Source organism: Ailuropoda melanoleuca, chromosome 14 (assembly GCF_002007445.2).
Source record: "Ailuropoda melanoleuca isolate Jingjing chromosome 14, ASM200744v2, whole genome shotgun sequence".
In the NCBI taxonomy this organism is placed as follows: Eukaryota; Metazoa; Chordata; class Mammalia; order Carnivora; family Ursidae; genus Ailuropoda; species Ailuropoda melanoleuca.
Window position 1 is genome coordinate 83,766,300 of NC_048231.1, and position 15,913 is coordinate 83,782,212.

General features: G+C 40.8%; 1 pseudogene; it reads left to right on the plus strand.

Moving 5' to 3' along the window:
* The first annotated feature begins 2,051 nt into the window (after window positions 1-2,051).
* LOC100467058 overlaps window positions 2,052-15,913 on the plus strand; it is a 63,986-nt pseudogene continuing 50,124 nt past the window's right edge.

Below are 15,913 nucleotides of genomic sequence, written 5' to 3' on the forward strand. Positions count from 1 at the left end.
GTATGAGTTAAAAGGTCTAGCAGTTCTTTACTTAAAAACGTATTCTGGTGTGTGCCCCGCAGGGACAGTGATCAGCTTTACTCCTCTCTGCCCTTCAGCTGCCTCTCTCACTTCTCAGAGCCAGTATCTAGATGTCTAAATCTTCTGGTCTCGGTAAAATTTTGTAGATTTTACCCTGACCTGCCCACAACTTTGAGACTTACCTGGCCCTTTACGCCTTTGCTTATTTCTTTGGCCTTCACTTTTTGATAGTCTGAATTTCTCTGCCTAGTTGTTTCAACGCAGGCTGTGCCTGTGTGAACTTTCCTTCCAACTTGTGTGAGTCAATGATCAGCTGTCTCCCAAGGTGTAGCTAAGACGTAGTTTTGGGTTGTGGTTTAAATCCTGGCTCGTGTTATTTTGATGCCCTCTTCACCTCAATGTGACTGGGACTTCTAGGTGAACTAATTGTTCGGATTTCTAGGTGAAATTCCTACGGAAGAGCTTAATATTTTATCCCGCATATATTTGCCCTTGGTGAGAAAAGTGCTGAGTCATCTAGATATTTAAAATAAAAATTTAAATTTGAATCATGAAAGGAAGTCCCCCTGGGGACATACACTCCAGTGTTTCTGCCACATGTTTAGAAATTTGCTCATCATATTTGCTAACTGTTCATCAAAATGCTAAGGAGGGAACTGAGCCAAGTTTTCCGCACAGGCATAGGAAAGTCAATGCAACTGAGTAGAAACTTTGTTCCTTAGGCTAAGCTGGGGTCTACAACATGTGTAGGCAGGTAATCAATTCATGATGCAAATATTGATAATCTATGTTTCTCTCCCACATTGACATGAACTGATCAATCATATATAGTGCAATTGCTTATTTGTCTTGGATTTATTAAGGCCAAGTACTGAAAAACGATAGCCCACAGGTCAAATTCAGCCCAGTGCCTATTTTGGTAAATCAAGTTTTACTAGAACCCAGCAATACTTATGCCTTCACATATTATCTCTGGTTGTTTTCATACTACAGTGGCAGAGCTGAGGTTGGTGTAACAGAGACTGTAGGGCCCTCAAAGCCTGTAAGATTTACTCTCTGGCCCTTCACAGAAAAAATTCACCTACCCCCGCTTTAGCAGAATATATTGAAAGCCTTATATAATTCCAAACACGGAATAGATGGCAAATCAATGAGTGTCTGTCCCAATCTTCTTTTGCTTATATTGTTTCTTCTACCGGAATGCTTTGACTCTCCAATCATTTATTTACCCGCGAGTATTCATCACGTGCCTGTTATGTAGTGGGTGCTGCTCTTGGTGCTGGGACACTGTAGATGACAGGCAGAATCTCTGTCCTCATGGAGCTCACATTCTCCTGGGGTGGGGAGACAAGAGACAGATGAACAAGTAGATAACATCGTGTCTCCCCATGATTTACGTCATGAAGGTAAGTAAAGCCGGGTACAGAGGTCTCTGCCTGCTTAATTCCTACTCAACCCCAAGGGCTTGCTGAAGCCCACCTTCCTTCATGAGATCATCCTGGGTCTCCCTATTTGCTCTTTGCCCCTCTCCCTCCCTGTAAAGTCACAGCTCTTTTTATTTTGCATTTTTAAGGCATTTATGTCATTCTACCGTCAATTGGAACTCTTTGTTGATGTTTTTCTTCTCCACCATAGATTGTGAGGCCATAACAAAGGCAATGAAGCAATTGTTTGTTTCTCAACAGCAACTAACACTATGTCTGAAAGTTGCTAGGAAGTCCATAAATATCTCCAATACAGTTCTAATAATGTAGGTTTTCAGTACACAACATTTTGATGCATCCCCCTCACAGTCTGTAGTCTTCCTGAGTTTGTGGCCGTCACCGTGACCCGGCATCCCTTACATCCGTAGAAAGAGGGACTTTCTCACATTTTCAGAAGCTGGGATCCCTTCAGGAATTAACTACACCCACAGGCCCATCTGGACCGTAAGATTTATCTTTTCTCTTGATAAAGAAATGAGATAAAATCTTCTTCATTGATAACACCCTGAATTTACCCCCTGTAAGGGGAAAAATTCAGTCAACCAAATGAAAGGCAGAAAGGGGCTACATCTCCGGGGCGCCTTTAGCCCCGCACCCCCTGCAGTGCCTGCCTCGGGGGTCCTGTGCCATCCGAGGCGGGCAGGTGGCCAGCGCTTCTCAGCGGGTCGGGGAGTGCAGCCCACGCTGCTTGGCATTGCAGGCCAATCCCGCCGGAGCCCTGGGAGCGGTGACGTGCGGCAGCTCTGCGCCTGCGCGCGGCTAACGACTGCAGCACCCGGCGCTCCAAGAGGGACCAGGACAACCGCAACCCCGAGAAGGCGGCCCTGGCGCCGGGAGCCCGCGCGGCCCAGCCCCACAGCCGGGGCCCAAGACACGACGGGTTGCACGTCTTCAGATCTTCTATACCTGATGAGCATGTCCCTGGTCCTCCCTGGAAAGCAAGCAGTAAACAGCCTGAACGTACCATTCATGCGAAGGAAGCAGCAGAGACTCAAAAGAGGCCAGCTCGATCTGAAAAGAACAGCACATGGGAAAGCCTGGCTTTGAACTCAGCTCTTGCTTTCCGTGGACCGAGAAAACCGCTGGTACCTCTTGATTCTCCGGTGGGTGGGTTTTGCCTCACCACACACCATGGACGTAACAATTCTACTAGAAGATGACAAGCCAGTGAGTGTGAACGAAGCGCCAGACTACCCTGAGGACGTTGGCGCGGACCTCAAGGAAACGGGGGGGGGGGGCATGTTAGCCAACCGTGGGTTGGTTACGTGAAGAACCGGCCAGCCATCCCTCAGAGCGTGAGGGCTGCCTTTGTGGACTGGCTAGGTGTAGAAGGGTATGAACTACAGGTGCCTTTGGCTGTGAACTACACTGGTAGGTTCCTCTCACCCCTGTCTGCGTGGAGAGGACAACTTGAGCTTGGGGGCACTGATGCGATGCTGTTAGCCTCAGAGTTTGCAGAAATGCAGCCCTCTCCCTGGAAGTAGCAGAGTCTGTGAACATTACAGGTGATATCTGCACCAAGAGACAAGTCCTGGGAATGAAACACCTAGGTGTTTTGTTTTTTGTAGGATTTTGTTTATTGATTGGAGAGAGAGAGAGAGACAGAGATAGCGAGAGAGCAGGAGCAGGGAGAAGAGGGAGAAGCAGGCTCCCGCTGAGCAGGGAGCCTGATGCAAGGCTCATGACCTGAGCCCAAGGCAGACGCTTAACCCACTGAGCCACCCAGGCGCTCCTGGATCACAGAGTTTTGAAAGTGCTTTGCTTTTGACCTTGCAGCGCCTACAGTAAATTGGCTTCTTGACCGATACTTTCTTCACCAGCAGCCTGCAAACTGCAAAGCTGAAAGTTCAGCAATGTTTGGGGGAGAATTAACTTTGATGGATGCTAACCCACACCTCAAGTATTTGCCATCAGTTATTTGCTGGAGTGGCCTTTCATTGAGCATTCCACACAACCACAGGACAAAGCTGGCGTGAATCTTTAGTTTGAAAGACTGTCTATACCCTGGAACGTCTTCAGCCCTGTCTCATGGACCATCACCACACCTACCTCAAAGTACCACGGCAGACACAACAGACAAAGAGAAGAAAACAAAAGTGCAAAGCATTATGGTGTTTCTCTCCTCAGCCTCCCAGAGACACTAAATGTGTAACAGTGAAAGACTGCTTTTGTTTTCTAAGATGTAAATCACTCCGAGTATATGGTGTATAGTTTTTCTAAGGTTTAGAAGTTACAGTCAAGTACAAATTGTTTTAGTTTGTATATCTTTTGTACATGTAACTATCTTAGATATTTGGCTAATTTTATTTATTTATTTTTTTAAGTGGGCTCCATGCCCAATGTGAGGCTTGAAGTCATGACCCTAAGATCAAGAGTCGAATGCTCTACTGACTGAGCCAGGAAGGTGCCCAATATTTGGCTGATTTTAAGTGGTTTTGCTAAAGTATCAATGATTCCAGCTGTCAGCGTCATAAGCATTAATAACTGGATTTGGAAAATTTGGAAAGAAAAAAGGGAGAAAGGGAAGAAGTTGCACAACTAGTTACCAAACAGGTAATTAAATGAGAAATTCTTGGCTTTTTTGCTGCTGTGTTAAGACACGGACACGCGCGCACACCCACATACCCTTCAGAGTTCATGAGCTGGTCTGCTGGGAGGAAAACAGGTTACTTTGTTGGAAAGAAACCAGGCTTGGCGGTTGATTAATCAGTGCTCAGGGAAGAGCCAATTTCTCCCATGCATGGGATGAATAGGGTTATTCAGGAAAAGGCATCTGGGCAGGAAATGGGGGAGTTGTGGCTAACAGAACTGGGCTAGCCCCTGAGAGTGGAAGGGAGATCTGTCATCAGAACAAATGAGCATCATCTAGGTGAGGGAGAGGCCAAAGGTGCTTGTAGAAGGTGAGTGAAAAGGAAATGAAGAGTTGCGACCTATTGTCAATTAGCAGGGTTCTCAGGGCAAAGCCACAAGCAGAGATGGGCTGTGGGTCCTGTATCGCACTCATCACTGAGCCCTCCATGGAAGAGCTGCGTCCCTGTGACCTTTGGCCTAGAAGTGACTCATTTTGTTATTGCCTTATTCTCCTCAGCACCATTACCAGCTTTCCCCACTATTTCTCAGCACTGGAGGGAAAGAGCCAGTATTGAGGATCTATAATGGCTAGTAAAACAATAAAATTCCAGATGCCTTTAGTTTCTATCTCAGAACACCCAATTCAACAGAAATAGAAAATCTGGGAATTTCTGTTCACTGAGGGAGTGTTTCTATCTTGGAGACATGACAGCAGCCAACTTGCCGTGGGAACTTTGGTGAGATTCTTTCCTCAGCCCACAGTGTAAGCCTTCCCTTTGAACTTGGGAGCGTTTCCTGGATGACCCAAGCTTGTTCCCTTTCTGCTACCATCACATGTCTTTGAACAAAGCAGTCAAGGACTCTGGTCTCTTGGGGTGCAGGCTGTGTTCTTGCCGAAAAACCTCTTTTCTGGATCAACCTGCAGATACCAGGAGAGGAGCAGCCTCTGGGACAGACGGTGTAGCACGTGGTCAGGTGCTGGGTTTGCTTGCCCTGTGGGCTTATACCCCTGTGTATGTAAAGGCTTTCCCATGAGGCTTGTACCTTCAGATACTCATGTATGTGCCTATTGATAAGATGACACTGATTTCATTCCTAGGATACTATGTCCATATTTCTAGTAAAAGTCTAAGTTTCTCAACTGAGCTGGTAGGAAAAAAATGTGATCTTTGGGAAGTGAAGACAATCTGTACACACTAGCTGTGACCCTGTGGCTATCTATGATGACCAGCATAATGACATTTTACCTATATTAAATATAAGTACCTTTGTATACTATCAAGTATTACTAATATATTTAGAGGTATTAACTGAACATTTACCATGTGCCTGGCACTAATGTCAAGCCCTAAAAGATATAACATTTACAATAACACTATGAGGTAATAATATGATTACTATTATCCCCATTTTATAGATGAGAAAAGTGAGGCTTAGTTTAAATAAGCTTCCCAAAGATTCATAGCTAGCAGGAGGCAGATTCTACAAACCTAATTCCAGAATGCTACCTCTTAGCTCCTGTGTAATAATCACCCCTGTTCACACAACTAAAAGGTGAAAGGTGGGGGTTCAAACCCAGGCAATCTGACACAGGGTCCTCACCCTTTCTCATGCATTATGTTTATAGTTTTGTTTGTGTTTACACATAATTTCACCAGATGTGCTGTATCGAGTGCTAGCTCTTTTTCTTCTTGGGGACAGGTGGAAGTCAGAAGAAATCATAGTCAATTGCAAAGTAGCTATGGACTCTCTGGTGTAAATTAGTTATATGTAGTTATGGGAAAATGAGCCTTTGTATTTATTGTGTTTAGATGCAGGAATAGTCATAGGCACTTTTTGAAATTCACACTTGTAAACAAATGTGGCAGCAAGAATGCAATGGTATCTATTTCAACACTAGCAAGTTGCACTGATATTTTTGATACTGTGTAACAATGGATTCAACTCTAAGAGGGAAAAGTAAAATGCAGTCAATGGAGTGAGGTCATTGTCAATGATGTCTTACCTGAAATGATGAACTTATTAACATTATGTATAATTATGAACAATTTCATCCATGACTTTTCAAAGTCATCTAAAATATTTCATATTTCAGACTTTTTGGTCAGATCTGTACTATAGGAAATTAACAGCAACAGAGTCCTCATCTTTCTTTATATTGAATGTCAGGAAATACACAGAGAGGGTTTATAATTTGTGATAAAAATTAGAAATAGTCAAATGCAGCTTGCTTGTAACATTTTCTTCCATGTGATTGACCAGCAGATACGTTTTTCTGTTTAGTTAACAAAGAGAAGAAGTTTATAACACAGTTTCTGGAAAAAAGGAATTTGTGATCCAAGTAATCTGCTTCATAATTTTCCTTTAATGCAAACGAAGTGAATTCATTCTCTGATTTAATCGTTTCCACTCTCAGAGAGGTGACTTCTATCATTCTATTTCCACAGCATTTGCCGGAAGTTTATTTAAGCCATGTCTTAGTCTGAATCTAAAATTCCACAAAATAAATGGCCAGATAGGCCCTGGGCAAAATGACGAAGTAGGATTCTGTAGATCCTGAGTTCAGGCTCTTGACCTGCCACCCTGTTTCTATGTGTACCATCCTGAAAGCCCATTGGAAGGGTGTGGAGGCCTTCAAAGTAGTGGTCCGTGTGATGGTAGCTATTCGTTCAACATGTGTTTTTGTCTGCCTTCCAGACACATGGTAGATTGCACTTCCTGGCTTCCTTGGAGTCTGGAAGGACCATGTAACCAGTTCTGGCCAATGAGTTATATTTAGATGTGTGTGTCTTGTCTTGTTCTTTTCTTTCTTCTTTCTTTCTTTCTTTCTCTTTCTTTCTTTCTTTCTTTCTTTCTTTCTTTCTTTCTTTCTTTCTCTTTCTTTCTTTCTTTCTCTCTCTCTTTCTTTCTTTCTTTCTTTCTTTCTTTCTTTCTTTCTTTCTTTCTTATTTTATTTATTTATTTGACAGAGAGAGAGTGAGAGCACAAGAGTGGGAGATGGAGAGGGAGAAGCAGGGTCCCAGCCGAGTGGGGGGCCCGATGTAGGGCTTGATCCCAGGACTCTGGGACCATGACCTGAGCGGAAGGCAGCTGCTTGCTTAACTGAGGCACTAAGCCACTCCGGCACCCCTTGTGTGTGTCATTTCTTATCAGAGCATTGCATTGACAGTGCACCGCCCTCCAGAGCTTTCTTTCCCTCTGCCCCTCTTTTCCTCAGCAAGAAGCATTATACAGCTGTCCTAATAGTCTGCTTTGTAGGATGGGGATATCATAGAAAAGAGCTGACACAAGAATTACATAATGTGCGCAAGAAATCAACTTTTTTGTTCATTTTAAACCACTGAGATAGGGTTGGGGGGGGCATGGGATGTTACCAGAACACAATAAGCAAGCCCGGCATGGGGCCAGTATTACTTGTTACATGTATGGAATAGCCAAACCCGAGAATCATCAGGATAGTCCTAAGGAACAATAAGGGCGAGGAATGGGGAGACTTTCCTTTTATATTAAGCTTTACTATAAAGCTATGGTCATTAAAATAGTGTAGTATTGTTAATATCATAAATGAAATAGACAATGAAAGAGAAAACCAGACCTCAGAAGCAGCCCCAAGTGTGTTGGGAAATTCTGTATTTGACATAGGTGGTGTTGCAAATCACTAAGGAAAAGTAGAATAGTCAAGCAATGGTGCTGTAAAAGTTGGTGTTCCTTATGAGGAAAAAATAAATTTAGCTTCCTAACTCATACACAAAAGCCAATTCCCAAGTGGATTAATGAGTTAGATGTGAAAGGTAAAATTTAAAAACTTTATTGAAAGCTTCGAGTAGGGAAAGAATTCTTAAAAGAGATAAGACAATTGATAAGTTCAATTACATTAAAATGAAGAAGTCAAAATCTTCCATCAAAATATATGGAAAGATAAGCCATATACAGCAATGTATATAACTTGCAGAATATTAAATATCGGAAAAAAGATAACTGAATGATAATTCTCTTCATAGGCCTAAGATCACAACCATTTCACAAAAGAGGGAGCACAAATGGGAAGGAGAGATAAGAAAAGACCCTCACATATCATTAGTTATCAGGAGAATGTAAATTAAGTGCACATAAAATCTCAAAAATTACGAAGTCTGCCAATACCAGCATAAATGTGGGTGTGATCTATGGGAATTCTCATGCACTCTTTATAGGAGTGTATGTTGGTGCAATTAATTTGGAAAACAATTTTTTCATTCTTTTGTAAAGCTGAACATTACCCTACAACTGAGTAATTTCACTCATGGCTATCATGAAGAAATACGTGAAATATGCATGGTAAGGTGAAAGCGATGGTACCATCATGGAAAACTGTAGAGGTGAGAGGGGGAGATGCTGGTCAAAGGCTACAAACTTTCCGTGGGTTGAATAGGTTCTGGAGATCTAATCTACAGTGTAGTGATTACAGTTAAAATAGCGTATTTTATGCTTGACATTTGCTAAATTAAACATTGTCCCTGCATACACACCACATGATAATGATGTGAGGTAAAGGATATGTTACTTAGCTTTATTGTGGTGATAATCTCACCAACTGTGTGTGTGTGTGTGTGCGTGTGTGTATCTTAAGACATCATGATGTATCCCATAAATACATACAATTCTTATTTGTTAATTATAGCTTGATAAACCTAGGGGAAAAAATGCAAGAATGGTCAGAACATCATTGTTTGTAAGAGCAAAAATCCTGAAACAATCAAAATGCCATTGACAGGAATATGTTTCATTGTGGAATATCTTTTCAATGTGGGTGAAACTCAATGCATTTAACATGGATGTATCATTATAGATGAATATTTGCTGAATGAGAAAAATAAGTCATAGAATAATACCTACAGCATGATAACATTTTAAAAATGCTTAAAAACAAGAATAGCTGAACAGAGTTTTGAGAAGGAAGCTAGGGAATGAATGATCTAGGGAAAGGGCACATAAAGATATAATGATTTTGATAATATTCCAATTCTTAGGTGGGTGATAGGTCCAAACATGTTCATTTTTATTATACTTTCTCCTTTATGTATGTGTTACATATGTAACAAATCATATATATATGAAAAAATACAAAAAAATATTTTCATATATGTATTTTTCTCCCAAAGATCTTCTATAGGAAGAATTTTTCAAGTGTCCAGTGAAGTTTAAACAAAAGATATCTCTTCATTGGGAATCTCTTTCTAGCAACATGGAAATTCTTCATCATCTAAGCACATTTTAACAGGGTCCAAAACTAGAGTTGCCTTTTCCAAAATTTTTTAAATTTCTGATTTCAGTGTTCATGAATGCCTCTGAAATTCTCAAATAGTAAATAACAGAAAAACTCAAATAGTAAATAACATAAAACTGGCAACCTATGCTCTTCCTCCTTTTCTTTCTCCTCCTCTTGCTCCTCTCTCTTTTCTTTCCATTTTCTCTAATTTCAACCCAATTATTGATCATTTGTTTCTTTATAGTTGTTATTGATTTTTCTTACTTGGATATACCTCATTTCTAAGACATTTTCCTCTAACACACTTAATTTTTTTCCAACATGGAACACCTTTCTCAGATGATAGCTTGTCTTTTCAATATTTTCATTTAACTTTTCAGATAATTCTTCCACGCTTCTGTGTCAGAGCTTGGAATTTCCCTGGAACTCCACAAACTATAATAGCCATATAATATAATATAATATAATATAATATAATATAATATAATATATATATAATACATATTATAATAGCCAATAGCCAAACTATAATAGCCAATAATCTGTTATGCTCTAGGTTCAAGTCTAAGTTTTCCCTCATTCAATCCTCACGAAAACCCTACTGTGTTATCCCCATATTGCAGATGAGAAAGCTGAGGCACAGAGAGGTTAAAAATCACAAATGATAAAGCTGGAATTCAAACCAAGCAGTCTAGCTATAGATTCCACACTCTTAACTATCACATCATTATGATGCTCTTTTGATTTTATATCAACCAGTTCTGTCTGGACCAATAAGATTATCTATTGCTTACAGTAGCAAATTTTCCACTGGGTATCATTCAACTCACCATTATTGAAATCTCTCCTAGATAAGATGTGGGCTTTTACCAGGATTTGTGCCTGATTTTCAGGTATTTGATTGGCTCTATCAGATCCTGGAACATGCAAGTGTAACTAGTCTAGGGAACAAAAAAAGTCCTGTTTCTTTTTCAAAAACCAACTAAACTAAATTTTTCACTGCCTGTGTAATAAAATTACATGATTGAAAATTCCAAAAATTTAAAAAAGATTATATAGTCTGAGATATTTCCTTCCTGCATCTTTTACCCAGCCACTCAGATTCTGTCCCCCATGCAATAACCCTAATCAGTTTCTTAGATCCTGCAGAGAGAATATTTTAAATATAAGTAAATATGCATATTGTAAAAGCCCTTTTGAATATTAAACACTCATTTTGCACTCAGTTTCATGTCAGATACTATGTTAACCCCTTTCATTTGATCCTTCCAACAACGGAGAGAGGTAGGTTTTGCTATATCCCCATTTTGTAGATGAGGAAACTGAGGCACATAATCACACAACTGTACAAAACACAGTTGATATTTGAACCCAGAGGGTCTGACTCTAAAATCCAATGCCAGTAGTTACGGCAATATATTGCCTCTCCATGGTGAATCTTTTTATGAGAAAAATGAGATAATATAGTTCACATAGGAAAAAAATTATCTCCATTTCACTGGAGAGAATAAAATATGTACTTTATTTCTTTTTGAAAGCATCTTTAGTGAGATATAAATTGTATACAATAAAATTTACCCATCCATAACATTTATCCATTCAAATGTATGATTTAATGATTGATAGCATATTCACAGAGTTGTGCACCCATCACCACGGTATCAGTTTAGAACATCATCATCATGCCAGAAAAGACACCCTGTACCCATTAGCAGTCCCTCTGTATCCACTCTGCACCCCTCCCCTAGCCCTAGGCAAGCACTAATATACTTTCCATCTCTATGGATTTGCCCATTCTGGACTTTTCACATAAATGGAAGCATATAATACGTAGCATTTTCTACTGAGTTCCTTCACTTAGTATAATGTTTTCAAATTAACTGCTCAATCCTGACGTGTGCTTTTAGCAGGCAGTTCATATTTCCATCTTATAGACTTTTCTCTGTCTCCTACTTCCCAGTCGGTTCATCCTTCTGGTGTAATAACTGGAGGAACAGGTCAGCCCTGATGGTGCTCTTGTGGCTCCTATGTGATATCTCATTTGAAGGCTAGTCTTCCATATTCCAAGCGACTCTTCTAGAATGTTGCTTTTGCTCACCCAGATCCTGCTTGTAGTGCCACAGGCTTGACCTCTAGGGCCTTTTTGTTGCTCTTGGCCACATCTACGTGCTCATCCCTTGCTTTTTTAAAGCAGGAGTCATGGTGTCAGGTGGCTGAATATGGAAGTGTGTCGAGCTCCAGCCTGGGCCAGAACACTCAGATTCTTCTGTTGGGACTGGCACACCAGCACAGTCATGTCTTAGGGCCCTTGGGGTCTCCTCAGGCCAGCAGAACTTGGATCAGACAACCCCAGTCTTCACCATGAGTCTTTCTTAACCTTGGATTTAAGGGAGCAGGTGCTGGTAGGGGCAGGAGTCAGAGGGAGGGTGTCTTTGTTCTTTCCCTCTCAAGATGCCTTGAGAAAAATCATTCAGCTTATGTACCTTCTTCTGGCTTCAGTTCTACATTTCGAAAGCCCACCTTGTTAGAAGATTAAAAAACATCTGTTTTAGACACTTCTAGAACAATGAGTGCCTCTCAGATAAGGAAGACCCCTTGAAATTTTTCCTTCACTAAAGAAGACCCTTTCCAAGGTGACTTGCTCAGTCTAAACTAGGTAAAGAAGTGGAGCATGGCTTCAGCCCCCTATTACGCAGTGTAAGATTTTCCATCTGATAAATAGTTCCTTTTCGATTTTTTTTTTTTTTTTTAAAGACCATCTGTTGCATTGGCTCAGTGCTCTTCATAGTCTCCAGATATGTTTCCTTGCACTTCAGAATTGTGTTTGTGTATTGAGTGTGACAGTCTGGACTTGGAAGTTTGCTCATTTACATTCATTTCTCCTACTGCTAAGTTAAACTCTCATGTTTCCTTTTCAAAGAGATGGATTGTCTTGTCTTTTTTTTTGTGGGTAGTTTTGACATTCTGCGTATTGTACCAAATTTTCTTTTTCTTTGACACAGTGAAGAGCAAGTCATTTAAAAGTGTACAGAAAATTTACAAAGATAAAATGCAGAGCAGTTTGAAAGAGATTCACTTACTCTAAGCGCACCTGCCGACGATGTTAGCTGAGTTATTGCCAAGGGGGGTGAGCATGTCAGGCTGCCCATCAGAATGCCAAAGCCTTGTTTGCAGAACTTGGAAGCCATCAACTTGGGGTTTGGTCTTTACTGTGGTAGAGAAGTAGGGGGCATCAAAATTCAGCAGCTTTAAATCCAGGGTCACCTGTATTAGAATTATGTGACACGTATTGCAATGGGAGAAGGTTTACTATGCTGACTTTGTTGAGTTTTTTGCTTCTAGTTACCTGCAAGGTGAATCTACTTTTATTAGAATGGATCTCAGCCAGTCTAGGAGAGCAAAGAGAAGCCAGGTGAGGGAAGAAATTATTTTTTTCTTGAGTAAAGTAGCTATACCACATGTATGATTTATGATTGTTTATCATGACACATTACTGACTATATCGGCCCCAAACCAGCCTTCATTTTCTGGTTGATTAGGAAAGAGCCAGATCTTCTTGACACCCCCACAACATGGCAGAGAGTTCCCCAGAGTGGACTTCAATGGCCAGACTTCCTCTGCCAGCCTTTGCAGGGTGAGGGGACACACAGACCAGACAGGAAGCCGAGGGAGACCTGTTTTACCTGTGCCTGAGCTGCTGCTTTGGACAAGGAGCTATGCTAGGCACTTTTCCTATATGGGAAAAGAAAATTAAAAGCCATATGTTTCAATTCACAATTTTTCTAGGTCACAATTGGGGCTGAACTATTGCTATAAATCTCAACAGATTTAAAGAGAATAGGAGTGAAAAAGAAGACTTAACCCAAGTGACTAGAGGAATAGAAAGCCTCGGGCTAGTTCATTATCCTTTGCTTTGCAGATAGGAGAGGAGGTTAAAGGATATTTACAAATCAGTTACCATAAAATGGCCAATAAGCAAGAATTTCAGCCAGGTGGGACAAATGCTCTTTTGAAATTATAGCTGTACATATTCTGAATTACTACATTAAATTTCTCACTACTCATTTGCTGAAAAGGATAAACTCTCCTGTGCTGATCTGCCGTTTAGATACAAATATTTATGGCTATCTCCCATGGAATGCGACCCTTGACCATATATATCTGTGATTATTGTAAATTTTTACTTTTTTTTTTTTTTGGTAAGAAATCTTGTTCATTATAAGTTCAAGAAGAAAATGTAATTTATTAGGAAATGTTATAGAAATTGAATTAATTCACCTCAGTTTTAATGTGCACACTGGGATGATGAACTCAGCATTTATGACATGGTTGACTTTACTCTGTCACCTCTGTATATAAATGGCAAGAATTCACTTGTTGGTAGAAAGCATCAATGTCCCATAGTTTGGCTTTTCTTCTTCTGCCCCCTTGAGCAAGACAAATTAGTGATCCAAACAGATTCATTTCCAACCACATTTGAGATTTGTTTTGTTCTTGCTGACGCTATTATGTGTAGTCCTCATAAAACCCCTGAGAAAGAAATGGCATCATCTCCAGGGGAAACATCTGTGAAAATGGAAGGTTGGGTGTGTAAACCCTGGTCCAAGAAACACAGAAGGGGTCAGAGCCAGAAGCCGAACTGCAGTCTGTCTGCCCTCATGGCCCAGCTCTTTCCATGTGCCCCGCTACCTCCTGTGAGATCTAGTTGTTACAGTTTGTTGGTTTACAGACCTACAGGGTAAGTTTCTGTCCTCATCATTCTGTTTCCAAGGCCATGGGCTGCAAGTGTCCTTTGTGCAAAACCAGAAGCTTCAGTTTCAGGCCTGTAGGTGGCGGGGGTGTGGCTACTATTGTTTCTGCTACTTCTAGGAGGCCAGCAAGATTTGGCTTCTGTTTCCGTGGACACTTTCGGTTCATTGCTGTGTTGGTGGTCCTGCTGGGGCAGCTGTGAAGGTGGCTGAGCATCACTGGACAGCGTGGGCAATCTAATGCGCAGTAAGGGTTCAGATTTTCGTTTATGAATCCTGCTCCTTAGGATCACTGCTCTCCCTCTCTTCATCACCAACCCCACTGCCACTGCTTTTAATTGTTTACTCATCTTCTCCTGCTTGAACTATGGTCAGTTTCCATACTGATTTTTCTGCTTCTCACCTTTCTTGTAGATTTACCTTAAGACTGCATTTTCTCAAAATCAGAACTCATCATATGATGTCCCTTCAATGACTCACTTTTGCTTCCAGGCTAAAGTACCAGCTCCTTGGGGTATCGCATGAAGTTCTCCAAAGACTTTCAATCTCAGGGCTTATCCCCCTTGTCAGACGCATCCTGTTCTTCCTTCAGACCTATCTAAAATATTGCAGATTTCTGGACACACTCTGTTATTTAACATCTTCATGCCTGTTCTCTTAGAGTACCTCTGGGCTCTCTACTCCATGATCTCTCTCTCACAATAGGAGCTGTGTGGGTACCTGCCTTCATCTGCCTACCATCCCCGTACCTCCTTACCCACTACAATAAAGGAATTCTGGGCTGATCACAGGGGTGGGTATGTGACCTCAGCTAGGGGTAGTCATAAAACCTTTTTGAACATAATGATTGGCTCAGGGTGGTCATGTGGATCAAGTCAGGCCAATCAAATCTTCCTGGGATTTTTCATACACATACTAAAGCGTTTTCTCTTGGATTCCACTGCCGCTGCTATTATGATTATATTGTTAATAATATTAAAATATTTAAGATAGTACAAATTAACTGTATGAATGTGACCCCAGAACCACTTTTGCCCATGCTTCCTAACATATGGAGGAGAGTGAAGAATAAAGCTGATGTTTAGAATGAAACAGAAATGAGAGGTAGAGAGAAAGCCCTGGGGACATTGGATCTTTGCGATCTATCCTTAACTGCCAGTAGACCTGGGTAAAGTTATTAACTTCCTGTATTTCATAATCTACAAAATGAAGAAAATGAAATAATACTATCTGCTAGGATTCTTGTGAAGATTATATGAAATAATGCATATAGAGTGCCTAATGCCACACCTGGCATAGAGGAAATGCTCAATGTCAGAGTGGCTGTCATAGCTAAAGGTGGGAGAGAGGGTCCTCTTCCTTCTCATTCATAGTGATCCTGGGGCTTCTCTGTTTGTATTTATGCATATTCATCATGACTGCAGGCTAATTGTGGGACAATTTCCCTTTCCCTAGTATCCTCTTGGCCCATCTATGAGGCTAATTACCATTTTTAAAATCCTGTATTTTATTCACCTTTACTTCACTTGTTTGGAACATTCAAATAAGTTCAATCTTAATAAAAATATTTTGAGATCATTTTCATTTAATCACAGTGATATTAAAATATTCAAGGTACTAAAATGCATGAGGAAATGGGACCAGTGAAGATGTTTTTTTGTTACTGGAAATTCAATACATTGTAACACAAAACAATGTTGATTATTTCAAGTATCACATTAAAAAGTAGGTATATTACAGTAAGGATGTATGTAACAAGGGCATTCTGCAAGCAATTCAGCCTGCTCAGCACAACTGCTCCAAAAAGTTACAAGACTTTTCTCTTATTAACAGACTGATCT